This window comes from Eleutherodactylus coqui, chromosome 6 (assembly GCF_035609145.1).
Source record: "Eleutherodactylus coqui strain aEleCoq1 chromosome 6, aEleCoq1.hap1, whole genome shotgun sequence".
Lineage (NCBI taxonomy): Eukaryota > Metazoa > Chordata > Amphibia > Anura > Eleutherodactylidae > Eleutherodactylus > Eleutherodactylus coqui.
Window position 1 is genome coordinate 32834677 of NC_089842.1, and position 25789 is coordinate 32860465.

A 25789-nucleotide genomic window follows, 5' to 3' on the forward strand; every position below is an offset into this window, starting at 1 on the left:
CCTTAGCAGCCCCCAGTATCACATTGCCCCCCCCCCCCCACAGTGGCCCCCAGTATCACAGTGACCCCCCATTAGCGGCCCCCAGTGTCACAGTGCCCCGCCCCCACACACAGCAGCCCCCAGTATCACAGTGACACCCCACAGCGGCCCCCAGTATCACAGTGACCCCCATCGGCCCCCCATTAGCACAGTGACACCCCACAGTGGCCCCCCAGTAGCAAAGTGACACCCCACAGCGGACCCCAGTAGCAAAGTGACACCCCACAGCAGCCCCCTAGTAGCACAAGTAAGAGACGTCGGGGGAGGAGGATGCCCGCTGCACACTGACATCACAGTGTGCACTGGCATCAGCGCTGCTTAGTGAATGCGTGCAGGGGAGCACGGCAACGTGTGCCAGCAGGGAGGGTTCTGCGTGCCGCCTACAGTACGCGTGTCCTAGGTTCGCCACCACTGGTCTAGGTGCTCTTCCTAAGGAGAAAAGATAGCGTTTCTGACCCCCGTCCCAGGCCTCTTACTAGCAAAGCCAGACTCCTACTGCACACTGATGAAGGGCAAACACCCTGAAACAGCTGTCTGTGCATGGAATCTGGCTTTGCTTTTAATTCCCAGTCATTGTTACAAGGCTTGTATAAAGAGGCGGACTTTGGCTTGAAGGAATGCTGCCTTCCAAAAGGTGGCGCTATGGAGGTTTTATTCCATCTCCCTTATTTGAAATAAAGACGTGATACCAGATTCAAAGGAACAAAAATTTACTATGCTTCTCATGTCGGTTCGTGAGGTAGATTTTCTTCTCAGCAATTACAGAGGAGTATAAGACATTGCAATAAGACTTGTATTGGTATATAAGTGGTATTTAGCAATACAGGGGGGGGGTAAAGTAGCTATGCTATGTGCGGCTACAATGGGCCAAAACTGACTAAAAAGAAGGATCCTTGAAAGATTTCACTGTACAGAGATAGAACCGCAAAATGGCCGCTGATACTGAGTGTAACAACTAGAGATGAGCGAGCACCAAAATGCTCGGGTGCTCGTTGCTCGAGTCTAACTTTCCGCGATGCTCGAGGATTCGTTTCGGGTAACGAACCCCATTGAAGTCAATGGGCGACTCGAGCATTTTTGTATATGACCCATGCTCCGCTAAGGTTTTCATTTGTGAAAATCTGGGAAATTCAAGAAAGTGATGGGAACGACACAGAAACGGATAGGGCAGGCGAGGGGCAACATGCTGGGCTGCATTTCAGGTTCCCAGGTCCCAGTATTAAGCCACAAGAGCGGCAAGAGTGCCCCCCCCCCCTAACAATTTTTACTTTGGAGAAACCCTCATTAGCAAGGCACACCTTAGCTAAGCACCACACTACCTTCAACCAAGCACAAGCACTGCCTGCGGGACACACCCCTGCCTCTTCTCCTAGGTTACATGCTGCCATGCTGACTTTGTGCCAGACAGGTCAAACACCGCGATGGGAACTAAGTTTGCACCAACAGCATAGGTGGGTCCTAGGAAACCCAAGACATGAACCAAAAATTGATCTGAGCAGCCAAACATGGCAGACTTGCACCGCGCCCACGACATAGGCCTCGGCCCACAGCTTCAGCAATCCTAGGCAGGAAGCAGACTTTCACTGCACCCAGGACATAGGCCTCTGCACAAACCCTTAGCAATCGTGGGCCTACAGCGGACTCCTATGCTAGCGTAGCTGTGCACGTCTCATTAGCGCTGTATTGCTCCTGAAGTTTGTCCCAATGCAGTGCCCCGGATAGTAGAGCTAACGTCAGATGAAATACAGGTGGGCTTCGGCCCACACTGCATGCCCCAGTCAGACTGGGGTCTTCTATAAGTAGTCACAGGCATGTACAACTCCACAATGGGAATTCCGTGTGCACCCAAAGCATGGGTGGGTCCCAGGAAGCCACCGACGGTACATAAATAAATCCCATTGCAATGCCCTGCACAGCTGAGGTAATGTCACATTAAATACAGGTGGGCTTCGGCCCACACTGCATGCCCCGGTCAGACTGGGGTTTTTATAAGTAGACACAAGCAGGTAAAACTCCCCTATGTGAAGTCCCTGTGGACCCACAGCAGGGGTGGCTCCCTGAAACCCACCGGCGGTACATAAATATATCCCATTGCAGTGCCCTGGACAGCAGAGCTAACGTCAGATAAAATGCAGGTGGGCTTCGGCCCACACTGCATGCCCCAGTCAGACTGGTGTTTTTTATAAGTAGACACAGGCAGTTACAACTCCCTAATGTGAAGTCCGTGTGGACCGAGAGCATGGGTGGGTCCCAGGAAGCCTCCCGCGGTACATAAATAAATTCCATTGCAGTGCCCTGCACAGCTGAGCTAACGTCAGATGAAATACAGGTGGGCTTCGGCCCACACTGCATGCCCCGGTCAGACTGGGGTTTTTTATAAGTAGACACAGGTAGGTACAACTCCCCTATGTGAAGTCCGTGTGGACTGACAGCATGGGTGGGTCCCAGGAAGCCACCGGCGGTACATCAATAAATCCCATTGCATTGCCCAGCACAGCTGAGGTAACGTCAGATTAAATGCAGGTGGGCTTCGGCCCACACTGCATGCCCCAGTCTGTCCGGGGTTTTTAATACATAGACATAGGCAGGAATAACTCCCCTATGTGAAGTCCCTGTGGACCCACAGCATGGGTGGCTCCCTGGAACCCACTGGCGGTACATAAATATATCCCATTGCAGTGCCCTGGACAGCAGAGCTAACGTCTGATTGCATACAGGTGGGCTTCGGCCAAGAATGTTTTCATTGTTGGAGGAGGAGGGGGATGTTTTTGAGGCAGTACGTGTCCTGTCCCCGTGTCCGTGGTTATATGCACCTTACCAGTAACCGCGTTGGTGGGATAGTGGTCGCGACTGTGGACCTATTAGCGTGGTTTTATATCGTTGGTTTTCGGAATGTGGCCAGGATTAAGTGGGCCATGGTGGGGCGCTTTCTTATTGTGTCGTTTAAGGTGAAATTCTTGGACTGCCACCAGACGGACCACTGCGGAAGCATTTGCCGAGAATGTTTTCATTGTTGGAGGAGGAGGACGGGGATGTTTTTGAGGCAGTATGTGTCCTGTCCCCGTGTCCGTGTTTATATGCACCTTCCCAGTGACTGCGTCGCTGAAAAGTTGTCGCGCCTGGGGACCTAGTAGCGCGGCCTAGTCACCATCATGTCTTTGGGAAGCAACCGTTTCCACAACCCTGTAACATAGCAGTAGCAGCAGTATAGGCAGAGCCGAGAATTAGTAACATTTCAGTGGTAAGAGTATAGACAGACCCCTGTAACATTTCGCTGGCAGCAGTGAGGAAAGACCCCACTAACATTTCAGTAGTATCAGTTGCGACATGCCCCAGTCACATTTCAGTTCAAGCAGTGCAGACAGACCCCAGTAACATTAACGTAGAAGCAGTATGGGCAAAGCAGCAGATTCACATTTCCCTTGCAGCAGTGTAGGGAGAGCACAACATTTGTAACATTTCAGTAGTAGCAGTATAGTCAGACCCCAGTAACAGTTACGTAGAAGCAGTATGGGCAAAGCAGCAGATTCACATTTCCCTGGCAGCAGTGTAGGGAGAGCACAGCATTTGTAACATTTCAGTAGTAGCAGTATATTCAGACCCCAGTAACATTTACGTAGAAGCAGTATGGGCAAAGCAGCAGATAAACATTTCCCTGGCAGCAGTGTAGGGAGAGCATAGTATTGGTAAGATTTCAGTAGTAGCAGTATAGACAGGCCCCAGTAATATTTACGTAGAAACAGTATGGGCAGAGCCCACTATTAGTTACATTTCTGTTATAGCAGTATAGACATGCCCCAGTAACATTTCCATTGAAGCATTATGGGCAGAGCCCAGTATTAGTAAAGTTACAGGAGTAACAGTATACACCAACCAAGGTAACATTTCAGGAGCAGAAGTATCGGCAGACCGAAGAAACATTTCTGTTGCTGAAGTATAGTCAGACCCCAGTAGCATTACTGTGGCAGAAGTATAGGTAGGAAGAATAGAGTTACATTTCTGTAGCAAAAGTGTAGGCCAACCCCTGACACATTGGTGTGCCATGAGTGCAGGCGAAGCCCATAAAAATTACTTGGATTACATTGTAGGCGAGGGCTCGAAAAATTGGTGCACCGACAGTACAAATGTACCCCAGAAAAATTGCCCATGCCCAACCCAGAGGGCAGATGAAACCCATTAATCGCTTAGCGTACTGTGGCTTAATTTTTAACTAGGCCTGGAGGCAGCCCAGTCAAAATAAAAATTGGTTCAGGTGGAAGTTTCAATGCTTTAATGAGAATTGAAACAGATAAATATTATTTAGAAAAGTTATATGAGCCTTTTGGCCCACAGAAAAATTGCCCCTTTGCGGTGATTACGAGAGGTTTCAGGAGGAGGAGCCGGAGGAGGAGGACGAATATCATACACAGATTGAGAAAGGTCTTTAGGTAGCGCTGCTGTCCGCTGGTGGAGAAGAGAAGTCTGGGGAAATCTAGGCTTTGTTCATCTTTATGAGTGTAAGCCTGTCGGCACTGTCAGTTGACAGGCGGGTATGCTTGTCCGTGATGATTCCCCCAGCTGCACTAAACACCCTCTCTGATAAGACGCTAGCTTCAGGGCAAGCCAACACCTCCAGGGCATACAGCGCAAGTTCGGGCCGCGTGTCTAGCTTCGACACCCAGTAGTTGTACGGAGCAGAGGTGTCACGGAGGACAGTGGTACGATCGGCTACGTACTCCCTCACCATCTTCTTACAGTGCTCCCTCCGACTCAGCCTGGACTGGGGAGGTGTGACACGGTCTTGCTGGGGAGCCATAAAGATGGCAAAGGCCTTGGAGAGTGTTCCCCTGCCTGCGCTGAACATGCTGCCTGATCTCCGCGCCTCCCCTTTTACTTGGCCCTCGGAACTGCGCCTTCTGCCTCTAGCGCTGTCAGATGGGAAGTTTACCATCAGTTTGTTCACCAGGGCCCTGTGGTATTGCATCACTCTCAAACCCCTTTCCTCTTTGGAAATGAGAGTGGAAAGGTTCTCCTTATACCGTGGGTCAAGCAGTGTGTACACACAGTAATCCGTAGTGGCCTGAATGTGTCTAACGCGAGGGTCACGAGAAAGGCATGCTAACATAAAGTCAGCCATGTGTGCCAGGGTACCTGTACGCAACATATGGCTGTCCTCACTAGGAAGATCACTTTGAGTATCCTCCTCGTCCTCCCCCTCAGGCCATACACGCTGAATGGATGACAGGCAAGCAGCATGGGTACCCTCTGCAGTCGGCCCAGCTGTCTCTTCCTCCTCAGGCTCCTCCCCCTCCACACGCTGAGATATAGACATACTGTCTTCCCCCGCCTCCGTTTCCGCCCGCAAAGCATCAGCCTTTATGCTTTGCAGGGAACTTCTCAACAGGCATAGCAGGGGAATGGTGACGCTAATGATTGCAGCATCGCCGCTCACCATCAGGGTGGACTCCTCAAAGTTTCCAAGGACCTGGCAGATATCTGCCATCCAGGCCCACTCCTCTGTAAAGAATTGAGGAGGCTGACTCCCACTTCGCCGCCCATGTTGGAGTTGGTATTCCACTATAGCTCTACGCTGCTCATACAGCCGGGACAACATGTGAAGCGTAGAGTTCCACAGTGTGGGCATGTCCCAAAGCAGTCGGTGCACTGGCAGATTAAACCGATGTTGCAGGGTGCGCAGGGTGGCAGCGTCCGTTGTAGTCTTGCGGAAATGTGCGCTGACCCGGCGCACCTTGCCGAGGAGGTATGACAAGTGTGGGTAGCCTTTCAGAAACCGCTGAACCACCAAATTAAAGACGTGGGCCAGGCATGGCACGTGTGTGAGGCTGCTGAGCTGCAGAGCTGCCACCAGGTTACGGCCGTTGTCACACACGACCATGCCTGGTTGGAGGCTCAGTGCCGAAAGCCAGCGGTCGGTCTGCTCTGTCAGACCGTGCAACAGTTCGTGGGCCGTGTCCCTCTTCTCTCCTAAGCTGAGTAGTTTCAGCACGGCCTGCTGACGCTTGCCCACCGCTGTACTGTCGCGCTGCGTGACACTGACTGCTGGCGACGTGCTGCTGCTGACAAGTCTTGATTGCGAGGTAAAGATTGCGTTGGAGGAGGAGGAGGAGGAAGGTTTAGTGGAGGTGGCATACACCGCCGCAGATACCAGCACCGATCTGGGGCCCGCAATTCTGGGGGTGGGTAGTACATGAGCGGTCCCAGGCTCTGACTCGGTCCCAGCCTCCACTAAATTCACCCAATGTGCCGTCAGGGAGATATAGTGGCCCTGCCGCCTGTGGTTGTCCACGTGTCCGTTGTTAAGTGGACCTTGCCAGTAACCGAGTTGGTGAGGGCGCGTACAATGTTGCATGAGACGTGGTCGTGCATGGCTGGGACGGCACACCGTGAAAAATAGTGGCGACTGGGGATAGAGTAGCGCGGGGCTGCTGCCGCCATCATGTTTTTGAACGCCTCAGTTTCCACCAGCCTGTAGGGGAGCATCTCCAGGCTGATCAATTTGGCTATGTGGACATTTAAAGCTTGAGCGTGCGGGTGCTTGGCGGCATATTTGCGCTTTCGCTCCAACGATTCTCTTAGCGACAGCTGGACGCTGCGCTGAGAGTCATTGCTGAATGGGGCCGAGGACAGTGGAGGTGAGGGTGTTGGTCCAGGCCAGGAGACGGTCGTGTCTGTGTCGTGAGAGGTGGATTGGATCTCAGTGGCAGGTTGGGGCCCAGGGGGAGAGGCAGTGGCGCAAGCTGGAGGCGGTGAACCTTGTGCCATCATATGCCTGCGCATGCTGGTGGTGAGGCTGGTGGTGGTGGCTCCCCGGCTAATCTTGGCTCTTGGCGCGAGAAAGGTTGCACACCACTGTTCGTCGGTCGTCTGCCGTCTCAGTGAAAAACTGCCACACCTTAGAGCACCTTGGCCTCTGCACGGTGGCTTGGCGCGAGGTGGTGCTTTGGGAAACAGCTGGTGGATTATTCGCTCTGCCCTGCCTCTACCCCTGGCCACCCCACTGCCTCTTCCAACCTGTCCTGAAGCTGCAATTGCCTCCCCCTCTGAAGACGTGTCCTCAGTTGGCTCATCACACCAGGTGGGGTCAGTCACCTCATCGTCCAGCAGCTCTTCCTCCGAATCCTCTGTGCGCTCCTCCCTCGGACTGACTGTCCTTACTACTACCTCACTGATAGACAACTGTGTCTCATCGTAATTGTCCTCCTCACCCACTGAAAGCTCTTGAGACAGTTGCTGGAAGTCCCCAGCCTCATGCCCCGGACCCCGGGAACTTTCCAAAGGTTGGGCATCGGTCACGACAAACTCCTCCGGTGGGAGAGGAACCATTGCTGCCCAATCTGGGCAGGGGCCCGAGAACAGTTACTGGGAGTCTGCCTGCTCCTCAGAATGTGTCATTTTCATGGAGTGAGGAGGCTGGGAGGAAGGAGGAGCAGCAGCCAGAGGATTCAGAGTTGCAGCAGTGGACGGCGTAGAAGACGTGGACCCAAAAATTGCGATATGAAGCTGGGGACCCCAGAAACTATCCTCTCTCCCACTCCCTCAGCAGCCGGCTGCGATTCACCTGGACCAGGAACTCGTCCTATGCCCACACCCTCACTTGGGACTCCGCGTCCTCGACCGCGTCCACGTCCTCTACCCCTACCCCTACCCCTCAGCATCCTGGATTAAGAATCGAGCAGAGACAGAGTGGTGTAAAAATGTTTGTGAATTAAGAAAATTTGTGGTTTCTTGGCGTACACTTAGAGGCAGACTGAGCTGTTGAAACGCAAAGTGCGGACAGAAAAATATTTAAATGAAGGCTGCACTTAGGCCTTGCTGTGCACTATGCAGTTTGGATGGACGTGAAGTCCCACAGGCCACACAGGAAAATGCACTGGGTCACCGGTAGCCGTAAAAAGGATTTCTTTTTTAAATCTCCTTTTTTTTCTAGGCAATGCAGGCTGAGGCTATGCAGTGTGTATTGCACTTTCAATCTATGGGCGTCTGACACACTGTGCAATTGTCAGACAGCACGCGTATAACACAGAGCAGCGTAGAAAATTTGTGGTTTCTTGGCGTACACTTAAAGGCAGACTGAGCTGACGCAACGCAAAGTGCGGACAGAAAAATATTTAAATGAAGGCTGCACGCAGGCTCTGCTGTGCAATACTGAGGTTCTACAACTCCCAGCAACCACAGAGTTAAATGCACACGGTCACAGGTTGCCCTAAGAAGAACCGTTGGGGTTCTTGTAGACAGGATTCTACACTACCACTGTCCCTGCCTGACCAATACTGCCCCTATACTCAAATACAGAGTGCAGCCTGAGAACGCTATAGCCTGCACGCCCGGTATACTTAAAAAGAAAAGTGCAAAACTGCTCACAGCAGCCACAACAGTGATGCACTAGGTCAGATGTGGCCCTAAGAAGGACTGTTGTGGTTCTTGAAGACGATAACACTGTCCCTATAGCAGCAGCACTTTCCCTGATCTCTCTTAGCGTGTGTCTGTGGCGAGCCGAGGGCGGGGCTGATTTAAATACTCGGCGGTCACTTGATCTCGCCAGCCACTCACTGCAGGGGGGTGGGATAGGGCTGGAACGTCACAGGAGGAAGTTGTAATGCCTTCCCTGTGTTTCTATTGGCCAGAAAATGGCGCAAATTTCTCAGGGAAGGAAATGTAAGTCGAGTGCCGCGTGGTGCTCGTCTCGAGTAACGAACGTCTCAAACACCCTAATACTCGAACGAGTATCAAGCTCGGACGAGTGCGCTCGCTCATCTCTAGTAATAACTGATCCCAAAATGGTGGCCAGTAGTTTTCTGATCTCGCTTATAGTGAGGCACTGTTGCCTTCTGAGATGATTAAGAATGACTTGAGAAACGTTAGATGCTTTTCTAAAGTAAAATATTTAGGGAACTAACTCTGCTTGCTTTTATCTTCCTTCTACCAATTAGACTGAATGTAAACTTATATTTTTAGTAGATCTGTTACAAAATCACCTCAGTAAAATTCATGTGTTTCCTGTGAGTGACTGCCAACTGTAACATTCCCAGAGGAAGTTACCAGAGGAAAGGATATGGCTCTCTATCCGAGCATACGGCTGGAGTTGGGAGGGTGTAGTGCATGGACCTGTCACGGTGGCACGTACCAACTCCTAGTTCCTAAAGGAGTTGCCACAGCAAAGGACAGGGCCAGTAGTCCTCAGGATAAGGGGTGTAGTACTAGTAGTTGTCAGTTCATGACGCCACCGTTCCATACACCGGCATTCACGCACGGATTAATAACACTAGACAAGTATATAGTACCTCAGGTTCTCACGAACAGTAGAGGCCCAGTAAAAGTTTTTTTTAGTGACTCTTAAAATGCGATACAACAAACTTCAGCAGGCAGACTTCCCAGTGCAGGGAAATTCATAATTATTCAGCACATTTGACATGAAAGTCAGTAATTATCACCCCTCTCATAGACTTCAGCACGCGTGGGTGTCAGTTAAATGTGTACCTTTATACGGTGATCCTGACTTCGAATGGCCTCATCGGAATCATAAACAGATTTAAGATTATTTTCAGAGGTTCGGTAGACTTCTGCATTGATCTTGTTGTAGGAAACATATAGTCACTAGAAAAGGTAGTTACTTACAATGGCTCTCTTGCAATAGGACTCTTGGGGAAGAAAAATTTAGGTTCACTCACTCCCATGTGCTTCACATATGGTTAGGCGGTCCTTCATTCTCCTCCATCTTCAGCAACACGAGGGCTAAGGGTGCCCTTATGCGCCTCTGTGGTTGCAAACCCCCAGGTGGAAGATGGGTGCTCCTCAGACTCTAGGCTAGATGGATCTCTCCCCCCCCCCCCCCACCCCGAACCCAAGCACTCATATTTATAGACTCATTCATACCACATCACATGGCACTGTAAGATATATACATTCAGCAGCAGCAGAGCTCACAGGCAATAATTTTAATGGAGTTAACCCTTCAGATGCTGCAGCTGTGCAACACACATACAGAAAATAGACATGACCGCCTTGCACAGTGCATCCACATAGGACAGACATGTATGACAATTATGGAGGGGACCAGGATGTTCTTCTGAGACACTACAATTTATTTAGTTCAGGTTGGTCACTCGTGTATGCAGGTGCCAGGCATGCACCGATGATCATACATCAGGCCTGCTTCACTCTCTGAGTCACTCCATGCAGAATCCCGCAGCAGGTCCCTCCTTTCCCACAGACATTAGGCCTATAAATTGATATTACTCATCTGTCTGGACACTGCGGAATCCGTCCGTCGTGGCCGGATCTTCTTTCCTTCTGCCCGGCGGATATGCTCGTCGTGCCGACAGCGTGCACTCTTTTTTTTTTTTTTTTTTTTTAATCCCTGCTTTCCCGCAGAGCAGAAATTCAGCTGTGGGTGTGCATCGGATATGGACGGCTTCCATAGGCTTTAATGAAAGCCTACGTGAGCCGTCCGTGTGGGAAACCCACAGAAAATGGAGCATGCTGCAGGTGATTTCTTGCACGTGCGATCCACGACAGGGAAAAAGGACATCCGCCGTTATTTACTTACCTGCGGGTGTCCAATGCATCCCTATGGGCGCGAATCATGCGTGTGGCACACCTGCATGGATTTCGTACATATAATTAGCCAGTGGACATGAGTCCTAAAACTCAGCTGTCAGAAATATTTCATGACTTCAAAAACTCCCTCTACCTTCTCTCCTCCTCTGCCCCTTGCTAGCTTCTGGAAAAAGTAGAGGTGCAACGGGGTGGGAGATTAGCACATTAGCTTTGCTTACCTCCCACACCGCCCCCTCTCTTTGCCGATAGCCAACAAGGGGTGGAAGAGGCGTTTAGCAGAGCTAAACAGTACCCCGGGCTGTGGCGTATTTGCACTGCAGCCCTGGCCATCATGATGGGTGACAAAACGGGAGATGCAGCCGTGACTTGATCATTGCTGCCTCTCGTTCATGTGACTTTCAGCCATGTCGTGTCCGTGACACGGGTGAACTAAAATTGCAGCGCCCATGTGAAGGAGAACTTTATCTGAAGGGGAACCAGTTCTGATTCTGGAAATCTTCTTTCACATGAGCACATATCGGCCTGCGTTTTCACGGCCAGCCGATATGCGCTGTGATCTGCTGCATTGGATTTCAATGCATCAGATCACATGGGCGTATTTGTGAGACATTTTTACGTCGGAGCCAAAACATAGTTCTGGAACTATAGTGGGAGGGGGGCGGGACGAGAGGGGGGAGCTAAGCGCTGGTCTGCCCCACCTCCTTCCATTGATGCTATGGACAAGGGTGGGGTGGAGGCGGAGCTAAGTGCCCGCCCGCTCCCCACCCCTTGCCCGTAGCCATCAATGGGAGGAGGCGGGGCAAACCGATGCTTAGTTCCACCCATGCCCCTCCCATTGCACAGAACGAGGAAGAGAGGTGAGCCTGCGATGGGGAGGGAGGGGAAGTGGGAGATGGCCTGGTGAGCTTGGCGCATTTGCGCCAGGCTCACCAAGTCATATGAACGGGCGCACAAACGTTTTATTTGTGTGAGAGGGTGAGACAGCCTCCAATATGTGTACATTGTTCTTGTTACTGTATATAGTCCACTACTGTGTGTTTTATTATTTGTCCACAAGAGGTTACTGCTCTGCAGAAAAGATTTTGGTCAAGCTGTGAGGTGACAGGACCATGGTAGCCTGTGATTGGAGCACCTGTTGCCTGGTTACAGCGTGCGCACGGGAGGAGAGAAAATAAAAAAACGTGCGTACACTGTGAGGGGACAGTTGGTCAAGGGAGAGATCTGAGTGGAGCTACGGAAGTGGGAAGGAGGTCGTATCCTGAAAGGACTGGAGCTGCAGCGGATTCAGATTTTGACCATATGCCCGCTGGATGGGAGAAGACTTGCTGCCGGGGATGTTGCTGAACAACCGGAGCTAGACTGGCTATTGTGTGTACAATACTGGATGCCGCTGAGGAACTGAGTAACGGCTCTCTGCGGTACCGCACACTTTTCTGGAGGAGCCCCTCATCCGTCTAGACTTTTTGGCTGATCATACAGCAGACCGGTCTACGTGCATGCAAGACACCATATTTTGGCGCCAAGCTACTTGGGACAGCGTTTTGGCCTGTAGTTAGATTAGGTAGGGTTATGGACCGTGTCAGGCCACACTTCAGTGGGATCTGTGTAGTGGCTGGCATGCACACTTCAGCGGGACGGCATAGTGGCTGGCAGGCCACATCCAGCTGTCAGTAAGAACCTTCTGGAGAACATTCACCTGGTTATATAACCGCTGTTCTTTAAACATGTTCCATATTGTATTGGGTCTGGGGGGATAGAGTCAGTGTGGGTAAGCTTGTAAGCTGTTGTACTGCACCGCCGGTACTCAGATCACTCTCCCTTTCCTTTGTTCCATAGTAGCGATATTAATAGGTAACAAGGGGCCGGTTTATTTAGGCCTGCCCATTTGGTACAAGCATAGTCTATTATAGTAGCGCCCTTTGGGGAGTACAGCGCTGTACAGCACAAGGGCCTCAGCCATCTGGCTGAGTGTATGTCAGTTTTGTCGGGTTACCTATTGTTTGTGGTCACATGGGCCACAGTGCTTTAGTAAAATTCGGTTTGCACCTGAACTGGTGTCGGACATGTTTTTCTTGTCTGTGACTTCGCTGTATCCTGGGGAGCCCACCCCAGAAAATGGCTTACATTTGTGCGCCCGTTCACCAAATCTTTCACTAACAACGTAGCTTATGTCGGCCGGCTGAGAAAACGTCCGGACGATATGCGCTCATGTGAAAGAAGCCTTATTCAGATGCTGGTACACCAGATGATTATTAGCTTTTTAACAAAGATAAGGCACTCTTATTAACCAAGTCTGTTTCTCATTATATAGAAGGCACACCAGGGTTGCCCACTTTCCCCATTTCTGTTTGTGATCGCAATTGAGCCCCTTGCATGCAGAATAAGGCAGTATATGTATATAGTGGGATTTGATGGGGGATGAGGAGAGGATTGTAGTATATGTAGACAATGTATTACTGTTTTGGGGTGATGCTGGGAAATCATTGGAAACGGCAATGTGTATGATTAATGAATACGGGTGCAAAACCCCAGAGGGGTGACCCTGGGCACCTGGCTAACGTGAAGGGCTGGTAGGGATAGGTGCTGTCTAGTCATGGTGGCTCTTACCATGCCCTGGTCCCAGAGGGATGACACGCAGCCAAGGCCAGAGCAGGATCGCAACCCAGCTTCGACACCCCTATGATAGGGAATGCCAATAAACAGGATGGGGGAGTAGTAGTACAAATCACTCATGATGCAACCATTCCCACACACAGTTATTCTATGCGTTGGAGAAATCAACACGGAGACTTGTGTGTAGTACCACGGGTGCCTAGGAATGGTTAGGGCCAGGTATAACTTTACTTATTCTCCATTCTCCATTCCTCTGATTGGCTGTGACGGGGGCGGAGCTTCGTGATGACGCGTACAAGGGGGCGGAGCCAAAACTCAGGTGATGCCGAGCCGAGCGGAGAAGATAGATCTGCGCAAGCGCGTCTAAAAAAGCAAGAAGACACCGAAGTTAGACGGAGCCATGGCAACGGGGACGCCAGCAACGGAGCAGGTAAGTGAATAACTTCTGTATGGCTCATATTTAATGCACGATGTATATTACAAAGTGCATTAATATGGCCATACAGAAGTGCTTAACCCCACTTGCTTTCGCGAGACAACCCCTTTAAGAATAAACTTGTTTAACAGGTAATGCAGGTACAATTCACTATAAGCAGAAACAGGCTATAGCACAGATGTAGGGAGGATACACAGGATAAATACAGACCTACAGTCCACGTTATCTGTATGTTCCTGGTCCTGGATTGAGAGCACTCCAGAGGAGGAAGGGGGGGGGGGCAGGGGTCATTCTGCAGACACTTTGGCAAACAATTATTCAAGAAGGCTTAGCCGAAACACACCTCACACAGAAGGTGTGTGGGGGTCACAATAAGATACCTCTGTTCGGTGATCCTAATTATGGACGCTGCACAGATGCGAACAGGCATCTGTCTTAGAACTTGGGTAGCTTTCACTCTCTTTCAACCTCACTTGTACCATATGACAAGACAAACTGATACATTTACATGCAAACAGTGATTTTATTACTGTTAACCTCTCAAGCCCCGCAGCTGTGCAACACACTCTGGATATAACAGGACAAGCTTTTTCCATGACAAATAGGGTGATTTTTTAAATGTCTTTTTAACTGACTTTTTTCGCGTTTTTTTTAGTTTTATTGGAGGTAAAAATGCTAAAAAAAAAAGTTTTTTTTTAAACATTTATAGTTATTTATTTTAGCATAAATATACTAAATTTAAAAAGTATAGGAATGGTTTCCTCTATTTGTTTCAGATGTTTTGATATATAGTATGTATGGTTTTGGTTTACAGGGCGCATATGGCGACTGTTTTGGTTGGCGTCGGTTTTTGGGTTATTTTCTTTCTCAAGTATATATTGTTGTTTTATTCTGTAATTTTGCTTTATTTGTGTATGTAATCATGTTTTTTAGTATCTATGTCCCCCATGACATCATATAAGACCTCTGGGTGACATTTATTTTTTTTATTTGACACTTTCCCACTGTAGCTGGGGCATCCAAAGGAGCCCCAGTTACAGGGGAAAACAACCCCTGTAGTGACATTTGTCACTGGCAGAGTGGATCAGGGTCTAGTATGACCCTCTAGCTCTGCTGTAGCAATGAACCCTGGCGATCACATGACCCCCTGGCTCCCGTAATGAGCACTGTGTTCTCAGGGAAGCAGAAGGCAGAAAGGGTTAAATACCCCTCCTGCCTTCTCCCCCGGGTTATCAGCTGTCACTAACAGCTGATAACCCATTCCTGCCCTCTGATTGATTGCACAGCAGGAGGCTTAAAACGTGGCCATAGTTTTACATACAGCAATGCTTTAAGCTTTAATGTATAGTAATATGATAGCGTTATGAATATGCATTCTAGTGCTGTTAGCTATTTCTGCCTATTGCTGGGCTGACTAAATGGGTATGCACTCTGTTTCTCTGTGTTGCCAGCCCTTTCAGACTATTGCTTGTCTGACTAGATGAATATGCACTCTATTGCTGTATGTTATCAGCCATTTTTACCTATTACTGGGCTGATTAGGGGAGCATGTATTCTATTGTTCACGGTTATCAACCATTTCAAGCTGTCACTGGGCTGACTTAGCGAGTATGCATTCTGTTATCGGACATTTCAGCCTATTACTGGGCTGACTAGGTAAGTGTGTATTCTGTCACTCTGTTATCAGCCACATCAGGATGTTACTGGGCTGACTAAAGCCGTCTTTTGAGTGATAATTGTTGTGTCTAGCTGGACTGGCATCGTGCAGTTTTTGTTAAGCTGTCGCTCATCATTGTTTTTCAGCATGCTGAGAGACAACGATGAGCCTTATCAGGGATTCACAGCAGGATACAGCTGATACTATTGTTGCATCCGTATCCCGCTCCCTGATGACAGGCTGGGTATGAAGAACAGAGTGGTCCAGCTGTGTTCTCCATACCCTGCTCGAAGTGTTCGGCTGTATAACAGCCGGGAGCTCCGTGCAGAAAACAGCTGGATGCAGATGACAGTTGGGGCCACCCTGCTTGTCTTATAGCCAAGCGCTCTGAGCGGAGGATGCAGAACAGCCAGGCGCTCCGAGCGGGGAACAGTTGGATGCAAAAGACAAGCGGCCTCTCTTGCCTTCTGCATCCTCCACTCTGAGTGCAAGGTAATCAATCAACGTTTGGGCCTTTCCCCAACTTCGGTGCATGTGCCCATCAGGAAATTGGCACACGCAAGCGCCGAAGCTGGGGAGGGCCCAGGAAATTTAAAGTCTCCTGACTACTGAATGTAGCCGAGAGCCTGGAACAGTGACTGAGGGCTATGGTGAGCGGTCACCAGTCACGTGATCACCGTTATCCAAAGGATAATGGCGATTACGTAAAATTTAAAACACAGTTGAAGTTTGATACGCCTTTCGGTTTGAGCCCCGTTGTGCATATGAACATAATATTTGGGCAACAATGGGTATGCTTCTAAATCTGAAAATGGGACAAATGAGGGGATAGTTTTTTTGTTTTTTTTTGTGATGTAAGTCTTCATTTCTATATATGCTGTACAAAAAAAAGCTGTTTTAAAAATGACATAATTGCCAAAAAGCCCCCAAAACTTTAATTTTTTCCCTCCTGCTTTAGATTCATTCAAAAACTGTGTGGTCAAAATGCGCAGTACATCCCTAGATGAATTTAACCCGTTTTGGACCAGCCACTGTAAATTTACGGCGGCTGGTCCTGGGCTTAGAGCACCGCCGATAGTAAAATTACTGCGGTGCTTTAAGTCTCCTGTCAGTGACAGCTGATAACCCGGAGCAGAAGGCAGGAGGGGTTTTTAACCCTTTTTGCCTTCTGCTTTCACGATATACAGTGCTCAATGAGCACTGTATGGGAAAAGTGAAAGTAACATGTACTTTCACTACAGGAGCCTCGGGGGGGGGGGGGGGGGGCATGTGACCTCCCGGGATTCCCTGCTACTGCAGAGCTGGAGGGTCAGACTAGCCCCCTGCAGCTCTGCAAGTGACTTAGGTCACCATAGGGGTTGCTTTCCCCTGTAACTAGGACTGCTATGGACTCCCCAGCTACAGTGGGAAAGTGTCAAATAAAGAGAAAAAAAATGTGAATGTCCCCTAGAGGTCTTATATGACGTCATGGGGGACACAGATAGTAAAAAGCACAATTACATACATAAGTAAAACAAAACAACAGACTAAAACAACAATACATAAAAAAGAGAATAACACAAAGCAGACGCCAACAAAACCGTCGCCGTATGCGCCCTGTAAACGAAAACCATACATACTATATATCAAAACGTCCAAAAGAAATAGAGGAACCCATTCCCATACTTTATTTTAGTGGAAATATAAAAATAATTTTAAGAAAATTATAAATGTTAAAAAAATGATTTTTTAAAAATCTTTTTACCCCCAATAAAACTAAAAAACTGAAAAAAAAAAGTCAGTGAAAAAGAAAAATAGTCCTATATGTAACGGAAAAAAAAACGCAGCAAAAATAATTTGGTAGCTAAAAAAAAAATAGAGCAGTAAAACCGCCACATCGGTAAAATCCCTAAAAAGGGTCTTGTTCTTAAGGTACAAAACAGCTTGGTCCTTAAGGGGAAAAGAGGTCTACTTATCAAAATGGGGTCATTTGTGGGCGTTCCCCAACATTTTGGCTGCTCAAGGGCTCTACAATTGGGCAATGAGGCCAAAATCCCCAAAATGTCTGTTCTGAAAGCCACCGGCTGCTCATTTTGGTTTGGGCCCCGTTGTGCATACAGACATAATATTAGGGCCCCAATGAGTATGTTTCTGAGCACAGGACAAACAGGGGTATCCATTTTGGATGCAAATCCTCATTTTCATGTGTACTATAGAAAAAAAATCCTGTCTTTTAAATAGCATATTTGCAAAAATATGAATTTTTTTCTCCTCTAAATTGCATTAATTCCTGGAAAAAAAAAACTGGGGTAAAAATACTCACAACACCCCTCAATGAAAACATTAAGGGGTGCATTTTTAAAAGTTGGGTCATTTGTGGGGGTATCTATCATTCTGACACCTATGAGCCTTTGCAATCTTGGCTTGGTGTAGGAAAACAAAGTGTTCCTCAAAATGTTAAAAATCAATGTTAAATTTGTACATCTCCAAAAGGGACTCCTCCCTGCTAGAGCAAGAGATGGTGTCCCGGTATGTGTGCCTAGAGGCAGCTTATGTGGCAGATCCATCCGAAGAGCACAGAGAGCAGTGGTAGAGACAAGGAAGACAATACCTAATCTACCTACAAGAAAAGGCATCTTTTTTTGCAAAACAACGATTTTAAGAACTGGACAACCGATCCAGTAGCTTATTGGCCCACTTGGTGCATCAAAACTCAGCATCTCCATCGATACTTTGTATCGCGTCTGAAACAGGAGAGATCCTCCATGAAAAGAAACTAATAGAGGCGCGATTTCAGCGCTTCTACAGTGGGCTGTACGCTACTGGATTCCACGCCACCCAGCTTGTGTGCTATATATTGAACCTTAATTTTCCTGTGTCTACCCCGGACCAACAGATGTTAATAGATGCCCCATTCACATTGACAGAACTGTCGGAAGCCCTTTTGGAGGTGTCCAGCGGTAAGGCTCTAGGCCCTACTCAAAATATAAGAGATGCTCCTCCCCACACTGCTGGTGGCTTACAACGCGGCTTAAAGTAATGGATCTCTGCCCCCATCCTTCTCTGAAGCCACAATTGTACTCATTCTGAAGCCGGGAAAGGATGCATTAGACTGTGGCTCCTATAGGCCTATCTCCCTTCTCAATTCAGATTATAAGCTCTTAACTAAAATGTTGGTCCGGTGCCTTAACACTGTTATTCCAGATCTAATATACCCAGAACAAACCGGGATTATGTGAGGGAAATCCACGAGAGAAATTCTATGACGGGTCCAGGTAGCAATGCAGGTCGGGTCAGCGGGAGAGATGGACTGGGCCCTAGCCTCCTTGAATGCCACTAAAGCCTTTGATTCTATCAAATGGCCCTTCCTACTCCAGGTGGTGAAGAGATTTGGGTTTGGAGATTGAGTTATTCGATGGATCTCCCTAATATACAAAAGCCCTTAGTGACAGTTTCAGTGAACGGCACCTGCTCTCCATACTTCCCTTTATGCAGAGGTACGATGCAGGGATGCCCCCTTTCTCCACTCTTCTTCACCCTGGTCATGGAACTACTGGCTATCATGCTCCGGACGTGTCTGGCATATCGCGGGATTGTGGTAGGAGATAGGGAGGACCGTGTGGTGCTATATGTCGATGACCTTATGCTCTTCATGTCTAATCCGATGATTTCTCTGCCTTGCGCCATAGACATCATCAAGAAATTTGGGTCATACTCGGGCCTACATATTAACTGGTCAAAATCTGCCTTAATGCCACTCTCCGCACAGAAGCCCCTGCGGTTCATGGACTCTGCGACCTACAAATCACTAACCATTTTAAGTATTTGGGCATTCAGATCACCAACAGAGCCGGTCAAACTCTGGACCTGAACGTATTTTCCCTGGTAGACCTGTTTAAGTCCAAATTCAGAGTCTGGAGATCCCTGCCTCTATCAGTGGCGGGCCATATTAACTTAATCAAGATGATAGTCCTGCCCAAGTGCCTTTACATCCTGCAGCACATCTCCGTGCCCGTCCCGGGGGATTCTTTTGGACCATGAATTCTTTCATGTCCTCCTTTATATGGGGAAGCTCTCGCCCAAAACTCAAACTCTCCACTCTCCAGAGGCCCGAGAAGACTGCTGGGTCGGCACTTCCAGATCTGTTTCTGTACTATATAGCTAGTCTATTGATCCATTTGAAATGCTGGTTGGGAGATGGCCCATTACCTAACTCGGAGGCCCACTTAGCTCAAGTCCTAAATATTTCTAGCCTTTGGCCGGTGTTAGAACTCCCTGCCACCGTAATGGGAAAGATATTACCCATCCACAGACTGGTGATGCGAGTCTGGCGCCAGGCTAGGGAGGTAAGCGGATTCTTTGACGTTGCTGCGGATATGCCACTGTGGAGAAACCCTCGGCTGTGGGAGCTGCTGCCACTGGCTGACCTTGAGGTGTGGGAGCAGTATGGTATAATGTGCTTGGGTGCTCTATACAATTTTAATGTCTTGTTATCCTTTGAGCAACTGCAGAATCAATACCAAATACCCCAATCCCATTTTTATAGGTACCTTCAGATCCGGCATGCGCTACAGACGTAATTTCCGCCTGCGAGTAGTACTATATCTCATTACCCGCTAAGGGCCCCGGGGACTTATTTCAACATTATACTCCCATTTAACAACCTCAAAAGCCGCTCGAGAAATCCCTCCTGCCCTATATAAATGGAAGTCTTTGATAGCAGCACTGTCGGAAGACACATTTGAAGAAGTACTAGAATCTCCTTTACTTGTCTCACCCTCAGTAAACAACAAAATGATTCAGCTATACATAGTACATCAGTGCTACCCCACCCCGATGAAACTGCATAAGATGGGAAGGAACCCATCTACATATTGTATCCGATGTACTTGCACATATGTTGATTTCTGGCACATGATCAGGGACTGTTCGTCGATCCAGTCGTAGTGGGGTGAGGTCACAAACTTGCTGTCCGTAATTCTTAACATCCCGGTTCCCGCTACCCCAGAAATTTGTCTTTTCGACATCCTTGATGCAGAACAATGGCAGCACTACGATAGAGTCTTTCTATGAGAAGTAATGTTTCTAGCTAGGAAGGTTATCGTACTGCAGTGGATGGACCCGAGGGGCCCGATCATGGCGATGTGGAGAAAGCTCACTAATAGAGATGAGCGAGCATACTCGTCCGAGCTTGATGCTCGTTCGAGTATTAGGGTGCTCGAGATGCTCGTTACTCGAGACGAGCACCACGCGGTACTCGTCTCGATTAAACGAGCACTGACCATTGAATTCAATGGAGCCGGCAATACAGCCGGCTCTATTGAAAGCAATGGGCTGCCGGCGTATGTGGGATGAATTGTCGGGAAGAGCTTAAATATATAAGCCCTTCCCTGCAATTCATCTAGAAATGTGTAAAAATAAAAAAAATAAAAATATATTATATATATATATATATATATATATATATATATATATATATATATATATATATATATATACTTACCTGGTCCCGGCAGAACGATGTTAGCCCATTGAATTCAATGGAGCCGGCAATACAGCCGACTCCATTGAAAGCAATGGGCTGCCGGCGATCGCGGGATGAATTGTCGGGAAGGGGTTAAATATATAAGCCCTTCCCTGCAATTCATCCAGAAATGTGTAAAAATAAAAAATATATATATACTTACCTGGTCCCGGCAGACGGAGTTCAGCGCGGCAGGCTGCAGTTCTCCTGAACTGCTCTGAACAGCTGTGAGTAGTATTCAGCAGCCGGGGATTTAAAATCCCCGCCTGCTGAATGAGAGGCCTCTGATTGGTCACAGCCTGACCAATCAGAGGCATCCCTCACTCACACCCATTCATGAATTCATGAATGGGTGAGTGAGGGCTGCCTCTGATTGGCTCAGGGGCAGCTCTCAGCTGTCCCTGCGCTGAGCCAATCAGAGGCAGCCCTCACTCACCCATTCATGAATTCATGAATGGGTGTGAGTGAGGGATGCCTCTGATTGGTCAGGCTGTGACCAATCAGAGGCCTCTCATTCAGCAGGCGGGGATTTTAAATCCCCAGCTGCTGAATACTACTCACAGCTGTTCAGAGCAGTTCAGGAGAACTGCAGCCTGCCGCGCTGAACTCCGTCTGCCGGGACCAGGTAAGTATATATATATTTTTTTATTTTTACACATTTCTGGATGAATTGCAGGGAAGGGCTTATATATTTAACCCCTTCCCGACAATTCATCCCGCGATCGCCGGCAGCCCATTGCTTTCAATGGAGTCGGCTGTATTGCCGTCTCCATTGAATTCAATGGGCTAACATCGTTCTGCCGGGACCAGGTAAGCATATATATATTTTTTATTTTTACACATTTCTGGATGAATTGTAGGGAAGGGCTTATATATTTAAGCCCTTCCCGACAATTCATCCCGCGTACGCCGGCAGCCCATTGCTTTCAATAGAGCCGGCTGTAGTGCCGGCTCCACTGAATTCAATGGGCTAACATCGTTCTTCTCTGCCACAGCTGTTACAGCTGTGGCAGAGGAGAACGATCTTTACGCTGACAGTGGGGGGGGGGGGTCTCACTCTTGCCGCTATTGTGGTTTAATAGTGGGACCTGGGAACTTGAGATACAGCCCAAAATGTATCTCCTCGCCTGCCCTATTCGTTTCTGTGTCGTTTCCATCACTTTCTTGTGTTTTGCAGATTTTCACAAATGAAAACCTTAGCGAGCATCGGCGATATACAAAAATGCTCGAGTCACCCATTGACTTCAATGGGGTTCGTTACTCGAAACGAACTCTCGAGCATCACTGAAAGTTCGACTCGAGTAACGAGCACCTGAGCATTTTGGTGCTCGCTCATCTCTACTCACTAACTCAACCATGCCCGGACAAATTCCAAAAAGTCAATGGTGCGACTCATCGCTAACCCTGCTCCCTCCGCGACTGCTCACCTCAGCCATATCAGCGCTACAAAGGAGACATCAGTAATCCAAAAATACTGTAGATTAGTCAAGGGATCTAATTCCCACACTTGGTTGTTTGACCAAAGTAACAGATATAAGAGTATCCCGGTAACTTTGCTTCCTACTATGCTTTGTCCCCTCTATATAAATGTATATATATATTTATATACCTATATTTGATATACAACTTTTACTTTGTACCCTATTGTTACTTTCCTTTTTTTTCCTCCCCTTCTCACTTACGAACTGTACTGTATTCATTAGACATTGCGAGACATATGGCTGGTTGACGTCCAATATCCATGCATGACTTTGGACTGCAAATGTTTTGGCATGCTGTTTATTTTTCAATAAAATGAGTTTTAAAAAAAATTGTACATCTCCTAAATGGTTAAAAAAAATGAAGTTTTTCCAATGTGTCCAGAATAAACAAATATATATCTTAACAAACATTTGTGAAAAAAGACATTATTTTTTCAAATTGTTCCAATTTTGGCATTGTTAATAAATATACAGAAATTCTATTGGACTATTTTTACTATCTAAATGAAGTACAATATGTGGTGAAAAGGCAATGTTAGAATCACTGGGACATGCAAAACTTTTTCAGAGCTATTGTATGTTAAAGTGACATCATGGAAAGGAGTTTGGTGCTCACTGAGCTGGCACTTGCTGGGGTAGGGGCGGGGGTGGATGGTAGTACGGAAGAGCAGGGGCAGAAGGCAGTAAGCTGGCTGACAGAAAGAAGGAGGGGTAGAGGGAAGATAACCAGGGAGGCTAGTCCTGAACTGGCACAACCCAACAAGTTTGCAAAGTTGGCAGATGAGGGGGATGCCACTACAGAGCCAGCACCGCTGCAGCACGACATGCCCTCTAAACATTAGGGAGATGACTGCTCCAGTGAGACGGGGACGGGGAGCGCAGGGCAGGCTAGACAGATCCTAGTGGGGGGGGGGACTCAATTATAAGGGGGACAGATAGGGCAATCTGCCATAAGGACCGGAATCGTCGAACGGTGTGTTGTCTTCCTGGAGCTCGAGTTCGACACATCGCGGATCGGATTGACAGATTACTGGGAGGGGCTGGTGAGGATCCAGCAGTCATGGTGCACGTTGGCACCAATGAACAAATTAGAGGTCAATGGAGGGCCCTCAAAAATGATTTCAGGGACTTGGGGTCCAAGCTTAGGGCGAGGACCTCCAGGGTAGTTTTCTCGGAAATACTACCTAAAGCCACACTAGAAAGGCAGCAGGATCTTAGGGAGGTAAACAAGTGGCTTCGAAGTTGGTGTAAGGAGGAGGGATTTGGGTTCCTGGAGAACTGGGCTGACTTTGTTGTCGGTTACAGGCTCTACCGTAGAGACGGGCTGCATCTTAATGGGGAGGGTGCAGCTGTGCTGGGTGAGAAGATGGCTAGAAGGCTGGAGGAGTGTTTAAACTAGGGACTGGGGGGAGGGAAAAATGAGAAATAGTGGGGTAGCCAGTGTAGCTAGCGACCCGGGTCTAAGCAAGGGGAATGGGGGTCGAGCAGGGGATGGGGATAGTACAGTTAGAACTGTTAGATCAGCCATTAGTACGAATAGCAACAAAACTAATTTAAAAAACAAAAAAAACTATATAAATTGTATGACCAAGAATGCACGATGTCTGATCGGTAAAGTGGGTGAGCTTGAAGCGAGAATGACTGATGAAAACTATGATATAGTCGGAATAACGGAAACATGGCTTGATGACAAATGCGACTGGGCGGCGAATTTAAAGGTGTACAATCTCTTCAGAAGAGACCGAATGAACCAGAAAGGAGGAGGGGTATGTCTGTACGTTAAATCGTACTTAAAGCCGAGGCTGCAGGAGGATATAGGAATAGGAGACGAACAGGTGGAATCTCTGTGGATAGAAATACAGGGAGAAAAAAATAACTAAATCTTGATAGGGGTTTTCTATAGACCACCAAAAGCAACAGAAGACACTGAAAACTTACTATTAAGGCAGATAGAAGAGGTGTCAAACCGCAATGAAGTAATTATCATGGGGGACTTTAATTATCCAGATGTAACATAGGAGAACGAAACCTGCAAATCTCATAGGGGTGATAAGTTCTTGAGAGTAATTAACGATAATTACCTGAACCAACTAGTGCAGGAACCAACAAGAGGGAGGGCCATTCTGGACCTAGTACTAACTAACAAACTGGACTGAATAAAGGGGGAACAGGTTTAGTAGTACTTGGGGAACAGTGACCACAATATAATCAACTTCCAGCTGTTACTCAATAGGAAGCCTTATCAGGGAGCAACAAACAAACTAAACTTTAGTAAAGCAAAATTTGATCAGCTCAGAGCTACTATCGGTAACATTAATTGGGACAACATCCTCTAAAATATCAGTACAGAGGAGAAATGGAAAAGGTTTAAAAAGATCCTAATCAACTCATGTGAGCAGTTCATTCCCTTTAAAAATAAAAGAATCTCAACTAAAAGGAAATCAATGTGGCTCGACAAGACGGTAAGAGGGACAATAAACGAAAAAAAGAAAGCGTTCAAACTACTAAAGCAAGAAGGCAGGGAAGAAGCGCTAAAATCGTACAGGGAAAAAAAACAAAATATGCAAAGATAGGATCAAAATTGCCAAGGAGGAGGCAGAAAGACTGATCGCCAAAGAGAGCAAAAACAACCCGAAACTATTTTTCAACTATATTAACAGTAGAGATGAGCGAACCTACTCGGCCACACCTCTTTTTCACCCGAGCGCTGCAATTTTCGAGTACTTCCGTACTCGGGCGAAAAGATTCGGGGGGCGCCGTGGGTGAGTGGGGGGTTGCAGCGGGGAGTGGGAGGGAGAGTGAGAGGGCTCCCCCTTGTTCCCCGCTGCTACCCTCCGCTCCACCACGCCTCCCCCCGGCGCCCCCCGAATCTTTTCACCCGAGTACGGAAGTACTCGAAAATCGCGGTGCTCGATCGAGTAATTACTCGAAACGAGTAGGTTCGCTCATCTCTAATTAACAGCAAAAGGATTTGCAGGGAGAGCACTGGCCCTTTAACAAATAATGCAGGAGAAATCATTGAAGATGATGGAGGGAAGGCAAATCTATTAAACAGTTTCTTTTCAAGCATATTCACAAACGAAAAAGAAATGCCACACGAGATGCAGAGGAATAAAATGAACCCCTCACAAAATATGTCATACCTAACGCAAGAGGAAGTGCGGAACCGATTAAAGAAGATTAAAATTCATAAATCGCCAGGCCCAGATGGAATACACCCAAGGATATTAAGGGAACTAAGTGATGAGATAGCACTGTCGGTTGACAGGCGGAAACGCTTATCTGTGATGATTCCCCCAGCCGCACTAAACACCCTCTCCGACAAGACGCTAGCCGCAGGACAAGCAAGCACCTCCAGGGCATACAGTGCTAGTTCAGGCCACGTGTCCAGCTTCGACACTCAGTAGTTGTAGGTGGCAGAGGCGTCACGGAGGACGGTCGTGCGATCGGCTACGTACTCCCTCACCATCCTTTTACAGTGCTCCCGCCGACTCAGCCTTGAC

At 48.0% G+C, this 25789-nt stretch overlaps 2 protein-coding genes across 2 annotated transcripts in view; both read left to right on the top strand.

Annotated features, from left to right (window-relative positions):
* LOC136632018 (NACHT, LRR and PYD domains-containing protein 3-like) overlaps positions 1-25789 on the top strand; it is a 1080175-nt gene that overhangs the window by 169094 nt on the left and 885292 nt on the right. The window lies entirely within an intron of this gene.
* The window catches only part of LOC136632017 (NACHT, LRR and PYD domains-containing protein 12-like), a 242528-nt gene that overhangs the window by 113189 nt on the left and 103550 nt on the right, over positions 1-25789 (top strand). The gene's annotated exons all lie outside the window — the stretch shown is intronic.